The 23,327-nt window shown below is 48.3% G+C and overlaps 1 protein-coding gene across 5 annotated transcripts in view; it reads right to left on the reverse strand.

Annotated features, from left to right (window-relative positions):
* The window catches only part of Sipa1l3 (signal induced proliferation associated 1 like 3), a 202,876-nt gene that overhangs the window by 141,317 nt on the left and 38,232 nt on the right, over nucleotides 1-23,327 (reverse strand). The window lies entirely within an intron of this gene.

Genomic DNA, 23,327 nt, shown 5'->3' on the forward strand with positions numbered 1-23,327 from the left:
ACTCCTACTGTAGCTAGGGGCAGCTACTGACTCCTTTATGGACAAAGAGATATAAAAAGCTCAGCCAGGGCTGCAGGTGTCTGTGGATTCACATTTCCTTCTGCTTGGGATGTTGTATGTACAGTGTGACAATTGTTTCAAGACCACATGACAGTCAATTGATGAGCCAAGGAGCCTCTGCATTGACAGTTAGCTTTGTCTTCCCCAGGCTGTTTGAAATGACAATAAGTCATCTCTACCACTTGGCCCAGACTCACCAGGTATCCTGTGACCTGCAGCCTGAGGTGTCCCAGGGAGACAGCCTCACAGAGTGAAGACTCAACACCATCCAGCCAGGAAGCACTTACCGCACTGACACACACTAAACATCAGCTAGTTCTTTGGGCTCTCACAAGCAAGTGCCCAAGGCCTTATTTCCAGACTACTTTGGGGCAAAAGGTGCTGAAGCAAACACTGTCCACTTCATCACCCACCTACCGCCTCCCCTGGAGGAACTGCAGCTGCCAGGATGTGGCTCCACTCTGAGTGGCTGTCATCAGGCCTTCAGTGGCACTTGAGAACCAAGGAGGAGGTGCAAGGAGGGTCAGCAGCCTCCAGAGCGAGCTGCAGCTTTTGCAGAACTTGAAAGCACAAAGGTGTACCTAGCCAGACCCGCACTTCTCTCTCCTCCACCTCCCAGGCCGGTCCTTCCTGTGGCCAGTGTTCACCCCTGCTCAGGCCGGGTGCCCTTACTTACTTCTGCACTTTGTTCTAGCTAGCCTTGTTTTATTTTCAGCTTCAAAACCAACAACAGCCACACCCAGAGCCCTACTAGGCTTTGCGACACTGTTTAAATTCTTTTCCTGTTACGGATGAAAATAAACGTGTGGCTATTAAAGCACAGAGTGTTTACTCAAACACCACCTCCAATTACCCTGTGGAGGAGCCGGCTTGGGGAAGGCTCCCTTTTCTGTCCAGCTTCCTCCTTACAAGTCACATTAGTCCTCAAAGGCCAACTTTCTGGAGAGAAGGGACTTTTTGTAATGGCCCCATATTGCTATCTCTCACAGCTAGGCTTTCTAAAGCTAACTCACTCTTAACACTGCTCTGTGCCCACTGTCTCCTTGCTGACTGCTGGGCTTTGGGCCCACGTTCTGAAGCGGTGGTTAGATCTGATGGCTCATGCTTCTCTGACTCACTCACGGGGCGCTCACAGAATCTTCATGGGTAGGGACATTACTTTCCTGGCTTAGGGATGAGGAAATACAGCCTTAAAGGTAAATGCCACTCACCCAAATGAGGCCCCAGGGCTAGGAGTGGGGGTTCCAGAAGCCCTGCCCTCACCCACTTGGTGATGCTACCTCTGCAACACAACCTTCCAGGCACTGAGCGCTCACTGAGTATTAAGCTCTGGGCTGACCTCAGACCACCTGCTCCCTGCTCCCTGCTCCCACCCAAACAACCCAATGAAGTCTTTAAAATGAAGGGCCCGAGGCTCAGGGTAGTGACGTCACCCATACAGAGCCACAGCTCCAGCACACGTGGAGCCAGAATGTCGTTGCCTGGCATCTAATTCCAAAGCTACCAACTTGCAGGCTCCAGCAGCCCAAACCCGGGTTCACCAAAAGCCCCTCTTCTGTATCTTGTCCCTAGCAAGATACTGAGAGACCGCTCTCCAAAGCTAAGGAGTGACAGAGGGTCACTTCTGCAGAAGTCTCTTTCAAGTCTATAGAGCAAACTACAGGCAGCAGGTGCCCCGTCCCAGAGATTACCATTCTACACGGGCCACTAGACACACACTCAGGATCCAGGCCAGGGCTTCCCAGTGGCAGCAGCTGACCAGTGAGAGCTTGAGCAGAATTGTTTCTCTGGGCTTGGAATATCTGAACCTTCCCAGGATCCCATGCCAGTAGGAGAGGATCTTCCTCTGTCTCCAGACTGACTGACTGGCATGGCTCTGCCCAACTGTCCTGTAGCCAGAGTGGAGACTTTGAGGGCTGGGGTGTAGCTCAATTGCGGTTTTTGCCTAAGCTTCATAAAGCCCTGACTTTTACTCTTCAGAGGTACACATCTCAGGCTTCTGATCCTCAGAACTCAGTGAGGAAAGCCTTGTTCATCAAGGTCATCCTTAAATACATAGTCAGTTTCAGGTCAGCGTGAGCTACATGAAACACCCCAACACACACACACACACACACACACACACACACACACACACTTTTGATCCAGATGGCCTATGTTCAAATCTCAGTTTTGTCATTTACTAGCTGTGGGTTACTAGACAAGTTCTTTCTCCTCTCTGTGCCTCAGTTTCCTCATCTGGAAAAGGGGTTAATCATAGCAAGGTCAGTAGAGCTGTTACAGGGATTAAATCAGAACCATTGGCTACTGTGAGTTCTAGCAGCTCAATGAAGCAGTTCTACTCTATGACAGGGGTCTACCAGTCCTTAAGATGCCCAAATCTTCCAGCAGCTAGCTCCAAGTCTTCAAGAAGCAGCATGCTGGCATGCTGACACACAGGGCATATCCACCTGGAGTTAGGAAAGGGCTCTTGTCACCCTGCTGAGCAGCAATGACAGTGGCATCCACTGGCAATTATTCAGCTGTTTGGGAGTTTATTCACCTCCATCGTGGCCAGGAAGAGGATCCCACAAAGGCAAAGCCCTAGGTTCCCACAGCAGGCAGACCAACATAATGAGCACCCAGGGATGCCATCTCCTCCCAGCTGCTGCTTTCCCCTTAGTAAAGGGTGAATGGATGAAGATCCTGGGTGGTTAACAACAACACTTGCCACAGCTGGGCCTCTGGATTCCCATCTGCACCCCAGGCAACTGTCCCCCTTCGCAGAGTAAGACACGGGTCTGAAGTGACTTGGAAATCCATCTACGGTGTCTTGGAAACATAAGCTGACATTCCTTGGAATCCTGGCAAAGGCATACCTCAGAAGCTGTCTCCTCAGGTCTACCTTTGAGAGCCTTAGGCCAATCTGTGGCTCTTCAGACACCACCAGGCCTTATGAAGGCCAGGGATGGGAGTGGGGCTCATGGAGTTGCCTTTCCGAGCTGTACCAACTAACACAGCAGTGAATCCCATCTATCCCTCCTACAGGGGCTGTCTCAGGAAAGCTCCAGCCATCCCACTGGATAGGTGGGGGCTCCAGGCCCAGTGTGGACATGTCGTCTCTGAACCAGCAGTGCAAGGTGTCAAGTTAGTGAACTATCTAAATTCCATGAGATGGAATGCCCCAATTCTATGGGAGACCTCAGGCTGACACATGTTCTACCAGAACACCAGCTTTCTAGTCTGTAACACTGAGCTTAAGCAGGGTCTGTTCGGGGGTGGAGAGGACTTTAGGGGGCAGACAAAATGGATATCAATAATCAAGGCCCACCCTCCTTCTGCCTTTTAACTTTCAGCAAACACAAATAGCAACTAAAGGTAAATATATAGTCTCTGTCTAAAGGGGAAGACCTCTGAAGAGGGGAGATAGCAAACTTAGCTTTTATCTGGGATCATGGCTAGGCTAACAAAGGCCTCACTAGAGGCACTGTCTTTACATAGACCCAAGGAGGAGGAAAGAGATGGACAAGAAACCATCTGAGAGCAGGGTTGTGGATGAGAGCAAGCCAGCACATGGGCCCCCAAAAGAGCCAAGCTGCCCATGCAGGATAGGAAAGAAGACAAGACTACCCAGGGGAGTGGAGGTAAGGGAACATGAAGGGGGTGCCTATGGGCCATGCAAAGGGCAGTGATGACAGCGAGCCAACCATAGGTTTCTGACCAGGAGAGAGAGGGACATGATCCAATTCAGGGGCTCAGACACTCCTGGCTGTGCGGAAGGAGCACAGGCTGTTAGGGGTGGCTCTACAGACACAGTGGGGCCCGTTCCACAGAACAGGGGAGACTTAGAGGGCCAGGACTTGTAGAAGAGAAAGATAGGGAGATAACATGGAAAAGTGGGTGACAATGGCCAGAAGAGAAGCTACATCACACCTAGAATGTAATTATTAAAGGGCTATCTCGGGTGACCTCACACTGCTTCCTACTATCCCAGTATGAATACCCAGCATAATGTCTGATACTTCTCCTCTTGCTTGACTAGGCTAAACTCACTAACACAGGGAACAAAGGACCCACCAGGAGGCTACCAAGAGACTCCCTAGAACCAAGTAGTTGAGACTGAGAGTACAGGAACATCACTTTGAGTGTCCAGCTGGCCTGGGAGGTCCTGGGTATAGTGAAGTTTGAAGGCATGATGCCTCTGGTTCTCATTAAACACTACTTTGCCACCCCTATTCCAGGGCAAAGTTGGAGACATTTCTGATGGCCTCTATGGAAGTGGGGGAACTTGTAACTGGCACCCAGTAATGGAGACCAGGGTGCTCTAATCATCCCACAATGCATAGGGTAATTCTCACAACCAAGAATCTGACCCCAAAGACCCACAGTACTAAGGCTGAAACCGTGGTTCTGTCTGTGAAGTTCTAATAACCAGAAGATGAAAGGAAATGCAGATTTTTGCCCAAGATTCTACATACATGTCAGACCTCTAGACTCTCAGAGCTGTCCCTCCTCAACCCTCATTAATTAAAACCTGTACTGCGCCAGGCCTTTAATCCCAGCACTCGGGAGGCAGACGCAGGCGGATTTCTGAGTTCGAGGCCAGCCTGGTCTACAGAGTGAGTTCCAGGACAGCCAGGACAGGACTACACAGAGAAACCCTGTCTCGAAAAAACAAACAAACAAACAAACAAAAAACAAACAACAACAACAACAAAAAAAAACCCTGTACTGCAACAAAGTCCTCGGGTAACTCTCATGTTACTAAAGCCTAAAGTTGTAGGAAGCTTTGAAAAAAATTCTGTCCGGGCCTCAGGCCCCTAACACAGGCCGGAGTGATGACCAAGTGGAAGCAGGCTAGGCCCAGGTTTCAGCGGTCTCTACCTAACTTGCTCCAGCAAGTGGCCACCCGCCAGGGTGGAGAAAGAGAAGCAGGCAGTCCCTATTGCGGAGGCTCCACTCAGTCCCCATCTCCGTCAACAAATATCTTGCCGATGATTAGCTTCCTGGCATCAAGTAACCTGCCCCCCAGAAGCAGGGCTGCTTTCTGGCAACTGAAGCAAGCGCCCAGACAGATGCCAAGTCCCAGACTGCAGCAGAGCTGGAGCTGAGGATCAATTCCAAGTGACTTAGCTGTTGATGAGAAACTAGAAGAAAGAAACCCATCTCATTGTGACTTACAATGGAACACAGTATCTGTCTATGACAAGCCCGGGATGTGTTTCCAAGCACAGAATGGTGGGCCCAGTCTGCAGATGAAAAGCCAAGGATAGGTGCAGAGGCCACTTGGCTAAAGTCGTGAGACAGTGCCAAGCGAGGCCAGAGCTGAAGCCATGGTCTGACTCCTCCAGGCTCGGCTGACTCAGCCGCTGCTTCCCTACTAAGATCTTACACTGCCACCAAGCAGAGTAAGGCCTGGCAGCTTTCTGGGATGGAGAAAGTGGGCTATGCTCCATTGACTGGACCACCTTCAGGGTGAAAACAACCACATTCTTGGCTGAAAAGTAACAGTCTGCTAATAGGAACCGGTCTTCCCTGTGGTATGACTCCTGGGAGAGGGCCCTGTGAAGGCTAGTGACAGTGAGACGCTGAACCTCTCCCCACGTACAGCTACAAGGCCAGAGTTAGGAACCCCTAGGCTTTACCTTCAGACACCTCTAGGTCTGAAGACAATACAGGCTTTGGAAGCATGAATCTCCCTCTTCTCTTTCTTCTCTTCTCTTTCCTTCCCTCTTTCTTTCTTTCTTTCTTTCTTTTCCTTCCTTCCTTCCTTCCTTCCTTCCTTCTTTCTTTCTCCCTCCCTCCCTTCCTTCTTTCTTTCCTTCTTTATCCCTCCCTCCCACCCACCCTTCCTTCCTTCCTTCCTTCCTTCCTTCCAAGAAAAGGTCTCACTACTGTGTAGCCCAAGACGGCCTCAAACCTGGAGATTATCCTGTCTCTTCAATCCATGTGCTGGAATTAAAGGCAGGTGCCGCCATGTTTTCGCCAAATTCAACCAACACATGGAGGCCCAAGCCATGTCTGCTCTTTCCCACAACCAAGCTTATTCTGATAAGCTTGTCTGTCACATGCTGTGCCCTCTGCCAAGCATTCCCTTCCTCACTCTGCATGGCTGGCTCCTCCTCTCTCGGACTGGGTGCCACACTCTGACATGTTCATCTCTGCCTCTTTACTGTAAACTATTAGTACCACACACTTTACAATCAGGAAGTCTAGGTTGTGGTCTAGTGTCATGCCTTGTTTAGTCAGTGTCATGGCCCCTCCCCCACCTCCCTTCTCATTAGAGTCCTGGGTTGTATATACACCCCATACACTGCATGCTAAGGAAGCACTTTAACACCGAGCTACACAGTTACTGATATATCTGCTCTACCAACCTACCAACCTACCTACCTACCTACCTGGAGACAGGGTCTTGTTAAGTTGCTTAGTCTAGCCTAAAACTCATTATGTAGCTCAAGCTGGCCTGGAAGCCATGATCCCAATACCTCATCCTCTCAAGTGCTGGGGATCATGGGCATGCAATACTATGCCCAAACCTGGTTTTGTGCCTTAATAGCTCGACCACTGACAAACACATTTATTTCCCCAGGTGTGGTGGCACATGGCTTTAATTCCAGCACTCAGGGAGGCAGAGGCAAAGAGGATCTCTGAGTTCAAAGCCAGCCTAGACAACAGAGTGAGTTCTAGGACAGCCAGGGCTACACAAAGAAAACAAACCTGTCTTGAAAACAAAACAAACAAGCACACAACAACAACAAACTCATCACCATTTAATTCTAGTCTCCCCATTTGTAGTATATCTGGTTGTCTATGTGTCTGGGCACAACAGTGCTTGGCACAGACTGGGAACCCTATAAATGAACTGGGTGTGGTGGTGCATACCTGTAATTCCAGCACACAAGAGGCTGGGGCAGGGGACCAGGAGTTTTGGGATAGCCTGGGCAATATAGTGAGAACATGGGCAATATGGTGAGAACATATCTCAAAACACATAAATAGAAAAGGCCTGTAAACGCTTGCTGAAAGAACTCATGCACCTCTGCTTCTAGCAGCTGCTCTCTCCTTGAGGTCTGCATGACAAGGTGTTCTAGTTTGCTGGAGGTGCCTGCTCAGGAAACATGGGAAGACAACACCTGTCATAGCCCATAACAACCACAACAACGTAAGGGGCAGCAGCAGGAACGGCTCTGCTGCATCAGCTCTGAGCTGATGATACTGGGACGCACCTGAGCTTAGACAAGCCTCACTCAGCCAGGGTACACTTAATAAGGACCAAATCATGACCATGTAGCTCTGCCCACCTTCACAGGGCTCAGGCACGGTGACTCGGAGTCCTCGGGAGACCTGTCAGGCCATCTTTCTCCAAGCTTCTTCAACAAAGAACACAGACTTTCTCACCATTCCAAAAGTTCCAACTTGAACCATGTGTGTATTAAACAAGCTCTGATTGGGGTTGGACTTTTGGGTCCAGGGCGGTGCCAAGCAGCTCATTCTGTGTGGAATCACTGTTCTCAGGCTTTTGGGCTCAGAATCATCTCCCATGAAACTGAACTTGTCTCTCCTCAAAGCTGAAACTACTGGTCTTCTGTTAATAGTACTGTGCTGCACCTAATCACAGAGGCTAATTCTCACACTGTGCCTGTTCCAGCTACCAGTGTAGTTCTATTATAACCCCGCCCACCTCTGCTGAGCGGAGTGAGGTATCCTGAGAGTTTCAGTCCTTTGCCGGAGGTCAAGAGCCAGAGCCAGACCTGAACCCCAGGCAATGGCTCCAGGGTGTAAGCTGTTAATAACTGCCCTTCTTTGCATCTCAATCTTTATTTGGCATCTGCCAAAAGATACTGCAAGCAAGTGCTATTTAGCTGTTAACTGCGCCTCGTGAGTCACTTCTGCACGCCTGCACTCTGCTGTGGTTTTCAAACCTACTGAATTGAGCTAAGGGAACAGATCTCAGAGCCCTCCTCACCAAGTATACAGCATTAACAAACGCAAAGGCCATTTCCATTCAGCCTGGCTGGAACTATCATAAGGAGAGCAGGCTAGGCCACTGTGGTATGCATTACAGACAAGCCTTGATGCCAGGAAGGAATTAGCGAAGGGCTACAGAAGCTCACAGGGTCACCTCCAGAAGAGCCAGCCAGAAGACACCCAGAGTGGTGATGTCCTTGCCTACCTGACACCTATTCCCCTCTTTTGGAGAACTCTGGTCATGGTGTCAGTGCAGACTTCCCAGCCTGAGGCTCCATACCTTCTGTACCCCCCTACTCTACAACCTCATTCATAGCAACATTACCCAGGAGTGCCATAAGCTGTAACACACAGGCTTCAGAAAGAGGTTTTGAAGGAGGACATTATGGATAAAGGGACCCAAAAAATACATGGCCCGTGCAGCTGCTGAGAGAAAATGTTAACCAAGACCGAACACATAGCTGCTAACTTGCTATGTGACCTTGGGCAAGTGACTTAGCAGCCTGAGCACTTACACCCATGATGGGCTTAATAAATACCCTTTCCCCTCCTGGCAGCCATCTCTAGCACCACGGACAGCTCCCCACCCCCCACCCCAGGTGCCTCTCTCCCCTATTCTCAGGTTTAAGGGGACCAATCACCTCCAACAGAGGAGTCTAGCCAGAGACAAGGGTTGAGTAGAAGACCTCTGAGGGCCAGAGGGATTGTCCATGGGGTAATCAGATAGAAAAAGTAAACAGACTTGCCCCCAAGAAAAGAAACCAGTCTTGCAGCTTCCCCTACATTGCTCCAGGCCCAGTTCCCAGGACCAGTCTTTGATCTAGAAGATTTAATTGTTTCCCTGATTAGACAGACACATAGCTCACAAGCTCTAGAACAACTGTGTCCCTCACAGGCTTCCTTTCAGCTCTCCAGATTGGAGGCCAGGTACTTCAGCACAGGCCACAGGCAACTTCCGCAAATGGATCATGCCGCCAAACAAAGCACCAGGCTTCTGCTGATGGCTATATGCACTGGTAAGCAGATTCATATGCTGGCTAATGATCTGCTAGACACACCTAAGATTGTGTTATCTATAGTCTACAGGGGCAGATAGCTGGGAAAACTCTTCATTCTGAGGCCCTCCTTGGAGTTAAGGGTGGTCATGTGGCTTATCTAGCCAGTGACTCATAGTCAAGTCTGGCAGGTTTGATGGAGTCCTCTGCTCCAGTTACCTTGACAGAAAAGCACCTGCAGGACTGTGTCCTTCGGGAAAGGTGAAGTGTTATTGCTAATGATGGGCACCACTTCCTGAAAATGCCATCAGGTCCCCTGAGCCTTTGGTTCTGCAGAGCTCCAGAGAGAAGGCAGAGTGTGTGAAATCATAGTAATTATAATAACAGCTGGCATCCGTTAATGTCACAACATGCGGCGTGCCCATTTTCAGAGCATCCCAAGTGTTAGCTTACTTCATCCTGAGCTCAGGAGCAAGAGGCAGGTCCTATGACCGCCTCCATTTACATGTGGGCAGAGGCAAGTACAGAGCAAGTTGCCTGCCTAGTGCAGGACATATCAGAGGACTATCAGAGGCCAGGTAGTCAGGCTCAGAATCAAAAATTGTTTATTTAGGTTTCTTGGAATTTTGTTTGAGACATGGTCTCAGTGTGAGGTTCAGGCTGACTTCAGATTCAGCATCTCCCCAGAGACAGGGTAAAAAGTGTGTGCCGCCCCGCCAGCTCCCTCATCAAAGCTGCTGATCATGAGCTTTGATTAAACAACAAGAGGTAGGTATCCAACTTAGGTCTGTGAAAGCCCAATCCACTGTTATCACATACTGGGTACCGACTGTGGCTGCCACTGAGACACTGCCCACAGAAAGACGAGGGGTGATGAGAGAGGGCCAGGGTCACAGGAGCATAAGCCTGAAATCCTCCAGACACCAGATCACACCTAGTAGAAGAGCTTGCAGGAGAAATCCTCACACTGTTAATTATGAACAGGCTCTCTAGGACAGTCCTGGCCTTCCTTTGCTCACCTACAATGAAGGCCATGTATACTTGGCCACAGAAAAAAACAGGGCACAGAAGGAAACAGAGCAGAACGCCATACCTAGGTGCTCTCAGAATCAAGGCCATGTGCATTCTTTGACCATAAGCCTTGCTACCTGCACATGCTGTTCATGCAAGAATGTTCTTCCTCCAGCAAATAAAAGCCTGCCCACCCTTCAGTATGAGCCGGAAGTCACGGGGAGCTCTAAGATGGATGCACTTGTAAAAGCCAAGCACCAACAGGATGTTGAATAGGCTGGCTTTTGTAATAGAAAGAAGGACATACCAAAACAGATCTGCCTATCTGCTCCTATTTACAGAGCGAAAGGGGTGGAGGGGCCAGACAGGCAGGGAAAGGAGGAGCAGAGCCCTCTTGCTGGGGTGTCTATATACGCTCATTCACAGAACTGAGTTTGATGTATGTGAGTGCCTAATCTATCTTTTCTCTTAGTATCACAAAATTAAAAACAAGGCAGTGGTGACGGGGAGCAGGTCAGAGAAGGCTATGCGTGCAGATCTGAATAAACAGAGACAATGTCAACCTCCCCCACTAGCCCATGGATTCTTGCAGGCAGGCTGGAACCTGTGCTGGCTGTCGGCCAGGGGCCTGCCCAGCAGCTGGTGCCCCAGCAGTGCTCAGAGTGTGTAAGTGAAGAAGCCAACAGACCCACCTGCGGCCACACCCCTGGATTGCCCACAGCTTGCAGCTGGGCTCCACCTGAGGGCAGAAGGCAGGGAGAAAGGCGCACAGCAGACAAGAGAAGTGCTGAGGGCCAGTCCTCTCTGAGGGGTACAGGCTGAAGAAAAGGAGGGAAGGCCAGAGAGAAAAGACTGAAAGCCTGGGGACATACTGTCTTCTGCAATGACTCTAAAGGTAGCCACAGATAATACATAACCAGACAACATGGCTGGGTCCCATAAACTTTATGACATTGAAACCATAATCTGACATGTCACGAGACCTGATTTTTCCTTCTCCTAATAAAAACAAAAACAAAACCACGTAGAGCCTATTCTTAGTTACCAGGCCATATGATAATAGGCAGTGGGCCAAATCCAGCCCATGGCTCTACTCTATAGTCCGTGATATACCTACTATGTTTATATATATGCTCACATCCACGAGGAGCAGGTCACAAGCTGGGCCTAGGTGTGCAGGCCTGTCATGTGAGCTAATCAGAGGTTGGGGCAGGAGGATCTCAGGTTCAAAGCCTTAACTGGGCAACTCAGCTCCAGTCTCAAAATGAAAATGAAAAGGCACAAACTTGCCCAGCTCATGTGGGTCTAGGTTAAACACAGGCACACAAGAAAATACAAATAGCTCACAGAGGCCACTGCTGTACAAAGTCTATTCTATGTGGAAAAGAAACCAACTCTGCATTTTTGAATTCTGAGCAAATTAACTAAAATAATGGTTTTAATTTCTTTTTCTTTTGTTGTTGTTGTTGCTAGGCATCGGACCCAGGGCATCACAGATCCTAAATACCTTCTCTTCCACTAAGTATAATCCAGGGCAAAATAAAACTGTTATAAAGAAAATACTAAAGAGAAGACAAGCCCAGGCTTTGGTACAGGAGATCAGAGACACGTTCCTAATGGGACCCTGCATTTGCTGGGCACTGAGCAAGCATGCTGCTTCCCAACTCTCTGAGCCTCGTCCACTAGGCCTCCTGGGCTGCTGGGAGACTCTGTGGGTTCATGGCTCTGCACAGTAGCAGGTATCAGAAAGTGGGGTTACAATACTATTTCCTATTAACGAAGCTCTAAAGTGTTACCAAGGCTATGAGGTCCCACCCTCACCAGCTGCTTGTGACTGAGGAAGCCCTCCTGCATCAGCAACTGTACTGCCCAGAGATGCACCTCATGGTCACATGTCAACATCCCAGTCAACAAGGCGTGGCTCCCCAACATGGGGTCCTTTAACTGTCACAATGGATGGACTATAGGACTGTGCATCTGAGAGATCATGCAGTCTCATTTATTAAATGCCCATGGGGCACCAGGATTTGACCTCACCTTAACTTGTCCTGATGCTGGAGCTGTAAACTGGGTTTCTTTCTTTTCTTCTTTTTATTTGTTTGTTTGGTTTGGTTTGGTTTGGTTTGGTTTTGTAGACTGGGTTTTTCTGTGTAGCCCTGGCTGGCCTTGAACTCAGAGATCTGCCTGCCTTTGCCTCCTAAGTACTGGGAGTAAAGGTGTGTGCTGCCGCCATCTGGGATAAAACTGTTTCTTTTTAGGTGCCTGCTCTTGCTGTATATTCCCACCAGCATCTCCGTTTCCTGAGTGTCTGTCCTTTAACAAGTATTTACTGACCAGGACCAGGAACTGTCCTCAGTACTTGGCCTCTTCTAGCCCCTCATTTCCCAGAAGTTTCTCCATGACTGGAAGCGCAGTGAAGAAGAGGCCTAGTAAATTGTTGTCCCTCTAAGTACAAGCCATGGTCAGGGAGGAAAACTAACCATCACATGTTGAGTCAAAGTACTGAACATGCAGGACACTCGTCCCAACTCCTGATCGCATCTGTCCACTCTTCTTAGAGAAACTGCTGTTCCCCCATTTCTCATAGCTTCGAGGTGAAGTGGTGTCTCAGTCAGTATTAACTGTCAGCTTGACAACCTGGAAAAAGGCTCAATTGGGTAATTGTTGGTTTGTAGGCATGCCTATGAGAACTTGTCTTGATTATTAATGCAGAAGGGCTCGGCCCACTATGGGCAGCACCATCCCTAGGCAGATGGGCCCAAGTCATATAAGTCAGCTGAACATACGCCTATGAGTCAGCCAGAGTGAGCCGAGAGTGTTCCTCTATGGTTTCTGCTTCAAGCTCTTGCCTAGAGTTCCTGCCCTGACTTACCACAATAATGAACTGTGATGAACAAGTGTACACCACAGAAGCCTTACTCGCCACCAAATTGATATTGGTCACAGTATTTTATCACAGCAACAAAAAGTTGAGAACAGGTTGGGGACTGCCAATCACAGGGTTCACAGACACATTTATCTAAACTGAGCCAATCAGTTCTTGCTTAAGAATTATAATTTCGCCGGGCGGTGGTGGCACATGCCTTTAATCCCAGCACTTGGGAGGCAGAGGCAGGCGGATTTCTGAGTTTGAGGCCAGCCTGGTCTACAGAGTGAGTTCCAGGACAGCCAGGGCTACACAGAGAAACCCTGTCTCGAAAAACAAAAACAAAAAACAAAAAAAAAGAATTATAACTTCAAATTGTCGCCCCCAAAAAACCCAACCAAACAAAAAACCCTCACAAACAAAAAAACAAAACAAACAATGGTAATCACATACGCAACAAAATAACAATGGCAGCTAATACTTATTTAGCCTCATGTTCTGTACTTGGTACTGTTCTAAACTCAACTTAAAAACCAACTTAATACATCCTCACTGCTCTCAAAACATGAAAAAAGGACAGAAGGTAGGGGGAAGCTGGTGTCCATCAGTCATGAGGCTAGCTGCACAGTCCCCACCATGGCCACTCCCTGGCATAGGCGGGCCTGAAATGGTGCACCTGAACACCCCACTGGAGACACCCATCCAGCTCTGCTTCACCCTCGTTTCCTTCGTGGCCCAGGTTAGTTTCTTTTTTTTCCTTTTTGGTTTTTCAAGACAGGGTTTCTCTGTGTAGCCCTGGCTGTCCTGGAACTCACTCTGTAGACCAGGCTGGCCTCGAACTCAGAAATCTGCCTGCCTCTGCCTCCTAAGTGCTGGGATTAAAGGCTAGTTTCTATCATTTGCACCTTATGAACCCTGCTTGACAGATGAACATGTCACTTACTTGGCCTCACACTTTGTGCAGACCAGCTGACACTGTGGTACTTGAAGGTTCTAGAGACGCTTTGAGAGCCTATCTTCCTACCCTAGGGGGGAAAAATCCCGCAGGACACAGAGCAGAATGGAGAGGCAGGGTAAAGTCTGAGGCTAGCCCTCATTACCAGACTTCTGTTGTTGGACTCATTGCATGCATTATAGGTCATTTAGCACCCTTGGCAACCCAGGCCCTAAACTCAGACTGTCACCTTTGCTCACTGCAAAATCAAAACCACTCTCTCTGACAATCGTGCACAAATCCTCCCACAATCCCAGGGTTTCCGTCCCTTGACCCTCTCCAAGTCCCCATGTTTGACGGTACTGTCAATAACTTGTTTTAGATTCTAGCCCTAGCTGGTTTTCTATGCCACAAATGGCAATGAATCCTTAAAGCCTTGTCCCACCCAGGAGCTTCATCACAGTCACTGATGTAATGGATACCACAATTCAAATAACAGGAGGAAACTGAGCATGGACTGCAGCATGACTTGCTGAAAGGTATAGGAGGCTTTCTGTACTGAAGTGCCCTGTTACTACAGGGTCTGGGCCTTCCCAAGTGCCCAGGGGCACCCTGCTCTATCTCTGCTACCATTCAGCTCTAAGCCTCAGAGCAAATGTGTGCCCCAGGCTGTCTGTCATGTCCTCCCCCACTGGGGTCTATACACCACCAGTCCTCCACACCAGTCCCGGTTATCTGAGTGTTCCCTCCTTCATGGTATGCCTCATGGCTCTTATGGTGGTTTGAATAGGAATGGCCCCAGAGGCTCACAGATTTGAATGGCTGGTCATCAGGGAATGGCACTATAAAGAAGTGTGGCCTTGCTGGAGGAAGGATGGTACTGGGGGGCGTGGGCTTTGAGGTTTCAAATGTCCAGAGGCTCACTTGCTCTTCTTGCTGCCTTCCGGTCCAGATGTAGAGCTCTCAGCTACCTCTCTAGTACCATGTCTGTCTGTGTGCCACCATGCTTCCCACCATGACAATACGGGACTAAACTTCTGAATGTTTAGTAAGCCCTAGTTAAATGCTTTATTTTATAAGAGTTGCCGTGATCAAAGTATCTCTTTAAAGCAATACAACTTTAACTAAGACAGTTGGGTTTAGGGCAAGCTACTTGTTAAATGTATGTGCTTCCTGCCTCTTTCTCCAGACTCAGCTTCGGGAGAGCAGTCACTGGCTTAATGATGTCCCTGTCTGGAAGGTCAGGCACAGCTGAGATACACTGTATGTGCTGGTCAGTGAGCCAACTTACTTCCCTCCCTTCCTTTTTACAGTGAATACAGAGACTCACACAAGAGAGTCAAACGACAGTCCCAATCAAAATCCCCTTTAAAATTTAATGTTTAAAAGTAGGGCAACAAATAATGATTCCTAAAACCTAAAACCAGGGTGACAGGCTGGCCTAGAATCCAGGGGCATCAACCAGAACCAGTGGCTCTGTACGCAGTGGCGCTGGAGGGGAGAGATGTACTAGAGATGCTGGGAGAAGAGCAGCAGATAGTCTAGGCTGGCATGAACTCAAAAATGCAAAGCCATCATTAAAAATAAAGACCTCAGAGCTAGTGAGATGGCTCATCAGGGAAAGGTGCGCACTGCCAAGCCGGATAACCTGGGTTTGATACTCAGGACCTACATGGTGGAAGGAGAGAACTGACTCCTGCAAGTTTTCTTCTGCCATCCACAGGTGTGCCATGGGGCACATATGGCTGCTCACACAAAACAAATAAAAGCATTCAAGGGTGGGGGTAACAGAGGTAGCTCAGTGGTCACGATCACTTGCTGCTCTTGCAGAGGACAGACAGGGTTCAGTTGCCAGCACCGACATGGTAGTTCACAACTATCTGTAATGCCAGTGCCGTGGGAATCTCTTCTGCCCTCTGAGAGCACCAGGCACACATGTGGTACATATACACGCATTCAGGCAAAACATTCATACACATAAAAATAAATAAACTTTAAAAAAAAAAAAAAGGGTAATTTGGCACATGACTGAGAGAATCAGGAATTAATTCCAGCCTGAGCTACAGAAGAGTTCAAGGCCAGTGTGTTACAGGAGACCCTGACTCAAAAAACAGAGGTCGGGAAAATGGTTTACTGACTCCTGAAAGTTGTCCTGTGACCTCCACTGCACACACATGCACACACATGCACACACATGCACACTAAATGAAACATACGATAAACTTACATAATTACCAGGGAAATAAAAAAACAAACACAGCCTGCTCTGTGCAGAATGTCAAGCTATTTGCTTAGGCATTTTGCCTTCACCCCTAGGACGGTACTATTCACTATGGACAAGGGTTAGAAAGCCTCTCAGTGGAAGCCCACCTGTCCCAGGAGCTAATGACCATACACTTGAGGCACAGACAGGTCCATTAGTCCTGTGTGCCAGGAAGTGGGGATGTAGGTAGATTCATCTCACTAGGCTGGTGAAAAACAAGTCACCAGAAAGCCAAACACACAGCAAGTGCTCAATAAAAACCAGCCTTGTGTCATTACTATGTTCACCACAGCCTTTCTGCCTCCACAACCAAGACAAAGAGGCCATCTCTGCCAGTGAGCCATCCACACCTTGCTGTTTGCTACCTGGAGGCTCTCACTGCCCACTCTTGTGGCTGATGTTCTCAAGCCAGGAAATCAGTCCCTCCGCTGTTGAAGGTGGGTTTCAACACTTAGAAGCAAGAGTTCCAACATACCATCTCCACCCAGTCATCTGAGAAGCCAACACACGTCTTACTGTGCCGGAAGAAGGCACAGGCAACATGGCTTCATGTTGTGGCTGCAGACAATGTATACTTTATACAGATAAATTCAAGTAAGTACCTGACCCCTTTGTCCCTCATTAAAGGACAAACAACAGAAACAGATCAGATGTCCAGTCATTCCACTTGATGAGCAAGCACTTGCTCTGGTGTGAACACTGTATGGGCAGTGAGCATATGGCATTCCCTTAAGCAGGCCCAGTTCTCAGACATCATGGGGGCAGCTCCTACAGTGAACACTCTATTGACTCCAGACACTTCCCGCACACCACACGGCCTCAAAAAATAAGTCTTCAAAAAATTAATTTTGAACAAGAAATGTTCTGAACCTGGGAGAAAAAATGGCTGCAGGGGTAAAGTGTTGGCTTAGCCTTGTCTTACTACCCACCCCACACCTTCCCTTAATAACTGAACCCCTACACTGTAGTCAGGAAAACAGCTGGCTCGAATAAAGATACCCCCTCCTCTCTCTCTCTCTCTCTCTCACATACACACACACACACACACATGCCTTCCTTACAGCTAGATGTGACCATGTGACTAAGTTCAGACCAATGGGAGGGGAGTAGAAGTGCATAGATTTGGGGCCAAATCCTATAAAACATGGTAGAATTCAAGGGGCATATTCATGAGGATGGTGAAGCTTCCCCTCTATTTTTCATTAGCCTCTAATGAAATCCAGCATTTCCTTTAATTATGGCACAGGAGAACCACATAGTTTCCCAACATCTGTAAATGTGTCACCCACAGAAACTACAAGTATTAACACCATATGTTATAACACATCCCAAGATGACATTTATGCCTTTTGCTATTTAGAAATTATGGTACTTACTGGATGGATTTGGCCGTACTATACCTCAAATTCACCTTCACATTAAAAAACCTAAATCTCGACTGTTTTATGAATTGAAAATGTCAAAGAGTCCACGGCAGTCAGATACAGCAGCGAGTATCTATAATCCCAGCACTGGGGAAGTCTGAGACAAGAGAATTCAAATTCCAAGCCAGTCTGGGACCCACAGTGATCCCTTGACTTTAGAGAGAAAGGAGGAGGACATTGTGATGGTGCATGCCTTTCACCCTATACAGTGCACAAACATACGTACAGGGAAAGTATCTATCATATGCCTCAAAAAGTTAAACTTAGCTACCATGTGAACCAGCGATTTCACACTTAGGGGTGTGTGTGTGTGTTTGTGTGTGTGTTTGTGTGTGTGTGTGTGTATCTCCATCCAAATACAGTCTTCCCAGTAATAGTCATAGCAGCTCTTTTTATAACAAACACCAACAGGTCTACCAACTACTGAATGGATACTCAAAATTCAGCTTATCTTCACAATGGAGTACTGTTCATTCATAAAATGAGAGAGGAAGCCCTGCCGGGCATCTTAACATATATCTGCAATCTCAGCACTTAGAAGGTAGAGAGGAAGGAGGATCAGGGGTTCGAGACCAGTCAGACAGGGCTACATAGTGAGTTGAGAGGCCAGCCTGGGCTACAAGAGACCCTGCCTCAAAAAACAAGAACAAAAACAAGAAGCATCGATTCATGTACAAGACAGACAAATCTTTAAAACATTATACTACGGAGGGGGAGAAAGTCATGAGTGCCCTCCCCCAAGCTGAGGAGCTACTGACAGTTGATGGCTTATGGCAGAGGAAGACTGCCAAAAAAAAGAGTATGGTTCCTGATAGGTCCACCACACTTCAGTGACGGCCTTACACCTCTGTGTGTGTGTGTGTGTGTGTGTGTGTGTGCACAGTTAGACTCAATGGGTTAAAGAAAATAAGGAAGGGAGGGAGGGAGGGAGGGAGAGAAGAGGGCTTGAAGTTAAAAGTAGGTGGGGAGGTAAAGGGTAGATCTGGAAGGAGTTAGAGGGAGGAAGATCAAAACATATTATTTGCATGAACGAAATTCTCAAAGAGCAAAAATTTACTTAAAATTACAGTAGGGCTGGGTGCATGGCTCAGCCACAGAGTCCGGGATAGAGCACCTAACTAGAATCCAGCAGTGAGGTCTGGAGACGTGGCTCGGTAGCAGTCTAGCATGCTTCAGGCCCCGGGCTCCATCCTGAGCACAGCAAAAAACAACAGAAATTACACTAAGTGAAAGGAGCTGGACAAAACAGACATATTACATCATGCCATTTACATGAACTATCCAGAACAGGGAACACAGTCTATAGAGGTGTGAGAATTGGGGACTGCCAGGGTGTGGTGGGTGGGGAAAGTGAATGACAAGTCCAGGATTTCTTCTGGGGGCAATGACAATGTCTTGTAACTGGACTGTGATAATGGCTAATCAACCTGTGAATGTACAGAAATAAATGGCTGACACCAGTGCTCTGGCCTCTTGTAAAATATAGAGTATATCTTAACCAAACAGAACAGAGCAAAATCCTGCCTTAAAAGAAGAGCTTGCCCCTTTTCTCTTCCATCTCACCAGCCAGAGTACACAGTTGGTAAGCATGTGAGTCCCTGTAGACCATGCAATGAAGGTGGCAAGCAAGGAGAGTCAAGAAAGCAGGGGCCTGGGTCCCCAGTGCTGTGGCACTGTCACACCAGCTACTTCATAAGAGAAAAAACAAAATGCTCTCTGGTCTAGGCCACTGCTACTGTTCCTGAAGCCAAATCTATATAAAACTTTTTTTTTTTTTTTTTTAATTTGAGAGAGGCTCTTAAAAGTGGATGGTGGTGGTGAACAACTTTAGCCCCAGCACTTGGGAAGCAGAGGCAGGTGAATCTCTGTGAGTTCAAGGCCAGCCTGGTCTACAGAGCGAGTTTCAGGAGAAAACAAAACAAAAAAACCCAAAAACAAAACAAAAAGATAGACTCTCATTAGGCAACCGCATCTTAACTCACAGAAATCCATTTGCCTCTGCCTCTCAAGTGCTGGGATTACCATACGTAAAGATAATTGGGAGGGGGGGTGGGGGGGTAGGGTAGGCATATCTGTGTGCAAACCAAAGGTTGATAGGTGTCTTCCTCAACTGCTCTCTCCTACACACTGAACCAGAATCTCTCACTGAATCCAGTTTGCCAATTTGATTAGTCTAATCAGCCAGCAGCTCTTCCAGGATTCCCTTTCCTGTACCCAAGCTCTGGGATTGAAGCAGGCCACCATGTAAATGCCCCACATTTACAGAGGTGTTAGGATCTCAGCTCAGTTCCTCATGTTATACAGCAAGCACTTTATCCGCTGCTCCATTTCTCCAGCCCTCAGCCACTTCTAGACAGGGTTTTTGATGTAGCTCAGGGTAGCCTTGAACTCATGATCAGCTTCGCTCAGATTCTAGAATGCTAGAGAGTCAAGCAGGAGCCAGCAATGGTCATCTGACTCTGGCATTTCTGCATTACTGGGCAACCGCTTAAGCTACTCCTCCAGACACACTGCTCCTTCTGAAAGGTCCCCATGCCCAGTCTGGTGACCTCCCCACTCTCATCTAAGAGGATGGACAGATGGCTTTGAGGAGAAGAGGATGACCAGGTGAAAGGCTTCCGGCAACAGGAGAGATTCAGAACTGCGTGAACCACAGAGTAAACTCCATTTGGTATTTGGCAGTGCATGCCTTGGCCCTATCACAGGGTAACTAGGAGTCTAATTAAAAATGTATTCATCATCAGACTCTCATTAATGTGCCCAAGAACACAGGGAGGCATCCCCTCTCAAATGGTCCCAAAAACTCTAAAAGGTGGGTCACTTTGGGTTCTTCTCGGTCCAGCAGCCTATAAACGTGTGGCAGGGACACATGCTCACTTAATCCGCTTGTAAAACTCTCACTTTGAAAATTCACTGCCAAGTTTTTAAAGCTTCTGGTCAGACTCCCTTCCCTGCTCCAATGTAGTGGCACCCCTAACCAAAAGTTTACACGAGTAAACCACTCCACCCCAACCACACTCATTTAATAAAAACTTTTTTTAATCATCTAGTATGTACTGGGGATATATTGTGATGGAAAAAAACAAGCCTGGGCCTGACCTTCTGGGACTTCCAGCTCAGTAGGGAAGGCAGGCATTAAACATGCAAAGACCAACACAACGTGTAATTAAATATTATGGTAACTGCTATGAAGCTTTGCCAGGCAAGAATAACAAGGGGCCCAGCTGAGCTTCAGGGCTGCTCAGAAGAGGCTTTGGGAAAACTGGATATGCAAGCTGGAATCTGAGGAGTGAGGCCATGGGGAAAGCAATCAGGACAAGCCTCAGGAGCCCAGGCAAGAACACACACAAAGGAGAACCGGGTTTAAGAACCTAAATGACAGACTGGGTGTCCTGGGTGAAGATGGCGAAGGGGTGGGGCAGAGGCGGGGCTGGGCGGGACTTTACAGGTTGTGGTAAGGAGGAAGGCAGCTGCTATTCTGAATAAGATCTCACTCTATAGACCACTCTGCTCTTGAACTTGTGGCAATCTTCCAGTCTCAGCCTCCCACCCCCCCGGCCCCGGCACCCCAAGTGTGTTGGTCTTAAGACTGAACCACTGTGCCTGGCTCAAAGGCTATTTTAAATGCTGAACTGTATTGGCAATTAATTCTCCCTGCTCCCCTCCCCCCCCTCACCCCCCCCCGCATTCTTTTATTTTTCTTTATTTTTATAAAAGCATCCTAATTTTAGTTGAAAGAGACCCAGGTATCCTCAGTCTGGGGGGTATAACACATCAGTGATGCTCTAAGCCTATCACAGACCTAATTAAGACATTAAATGTGCTCTCTCTCTCTCCCCTGCTCATAGTGATGGAGACAGAACCTGAGCTAGCTGACAGAGAGGTGAGGAAATTAAGTTCCAACACAAAAGAGGAGCACTCTCTCCTTTTTCCTTAGACCCAAACATTGAAATTTGAGGATGGACTTAATGCAGTCAACTTACAGCTACCACAGAACAACCAATTTGCCATCAGAACCAATCAGGAGATAAAGAAAACAAAGGGTTCCGATGACGTCGTCTGAGCTCTGGCTGAAGTGGTACCTACAGGAGATAACCCGATTTCCCCTGGGTTCAGCCAGGCATCTCCCAGCTTTCCTGTGCCATGAGTTTGGTTATGATTCTGATGGCTAGACATGGGGGACACCTGAAGGGCTCACGAGTGGGGCATGTGTAAACCATGCCTTCACTTATGGTATGTTTGTTTTTGACACAGTATCTTGTTATGTAACCCAGCTGGTCTCAAATCTCTGTTCCTCTGGCCTTCCAAGTGCCAGGATGATGTCAGGGTGTGCCACCACACCTGGCTCAGCATTTGTTTCTGGAGAATAGAATGGAAGGGCCAAAAATAGAAGCAGCAAGTCAATGGGGGCTGTGAGTCCTACTAAAGCCGAAGATGTTAGAACCCTGTAGCAAGATTTTGTTCATACTTGATACAGGATAGCAACTGGCTAAGTGCTATTATTTTCTGTTATGGTTTTAATTTGTAACACCCATCATTAACTTTAATGTTTTATTTAGTTATTTTAATTTTGTGTGCATGGTACTAGGAACTGAATTCAGGGCTCTGTGCATACTAACTACCACTGAGCCCCACCCTCAGCCCTCACTGGGGGATTCTAGGCAGGGGCTCTACCATTGAGCCCCACCCCCAGCCCCTCACTGGGGGATTCTAGGCAGGGGCTCTACCATTGAGCCACACCCCCAGCCCCTCACTGGGGGATTCTAGGCAGGGGCTCTACCACTGAGCCACACCCCCAGCCCCTCACTGGGGGATTCTAGGTAGGTGTTCTATCATACCATATGCATAGATACAGACATACATATATAGAAATTCCACATGAAAAGCAGAGACATGGTAAGGTCAAAAAACTTCCAGGAAATTCCAAGACCAGCAAGCTCCCAGAAGCCATGAGAAGGCCTTCTTCCCAGAGCCTGGAAGGAACTAACCTAGGCCATACCTGAGCTTAAACTTGCAGCCTCCAGAACTCTGACTGCTATACTCAATTTCTGCTGCTTGAGCCAACCAGGTTGTGGCATTCTATCCTGGCAATCCTAGCCAACCAATACTGTACCTAAGCCCAGAGGACACTGCCATCTGTGCCAAATTCCTCAGCTAGCAATGGGGGTTCTGGGCCTGCCTTTGGAGACCTGTGTTGCCAACACCTGTCTGGTGATTCCTACCTGTGGGAGGAGCTCTCCCACCCCCATATCTTCTATGACGCCTGTCTCCACCTGGCACCTGCTTCGCCTCCATCCCCCACTTGGGCAGGAAAGAAAGATGAATGAGACTGAATCAGGGGGCCGGAGGCTGCATCGCAGTGGGGCAACTCTGAACAGTGTTGTGTGCAGAAGAAAATGTTGAGGAGGAGGGTGGAGGTAGATCAAAATCACCTCCCTACCCAGCTGGCTGGCACAATGCAATCCAGCCTCACCCACAGTGCACTGCAGAGAGCAGCCCGCCTCAGACAGACCAAGCAGAAGGAAGGAGGCCACTAACAAAATCATCCAGGAGAACTGTAGACACCCTTGGATCCCAGAGGGCCCCAGGCTCACCACTGTGAACACAGCGACTGGCTTTCCGGCAGCCTCGGGGAAATCTAACCCAGAAGGGAGGCTCTGTCCAAACTTGCCCTCAAGCACCTGGAACAAGTCTCTGTGCAGCGACTGTCCCAGAGCACAGGCATGTGAGGCTGGCAGAGGCCTGAAGCCACTGTGGCAAGCTGAGAACCATCTCCAGACACAGTGGCTTTGGACCACGGCTGTGGCAGGCACCACTAAAATCC

This window comes from Arvicanthis niloticus, chromosome 1 (genome assembly GCF_011762505.2).
Source record: "Arvicanthis niloticus isolate mArvNil1 chromosome 1, mArvNil1.pat.X, whole genome shotgun sequence".
Lineage (NCBI taxonomy): Eukaryota > Metazoa > Chordata > Mammalia > Rodentia > Muridae > Arvicanthis > Arvicanthis niloticus.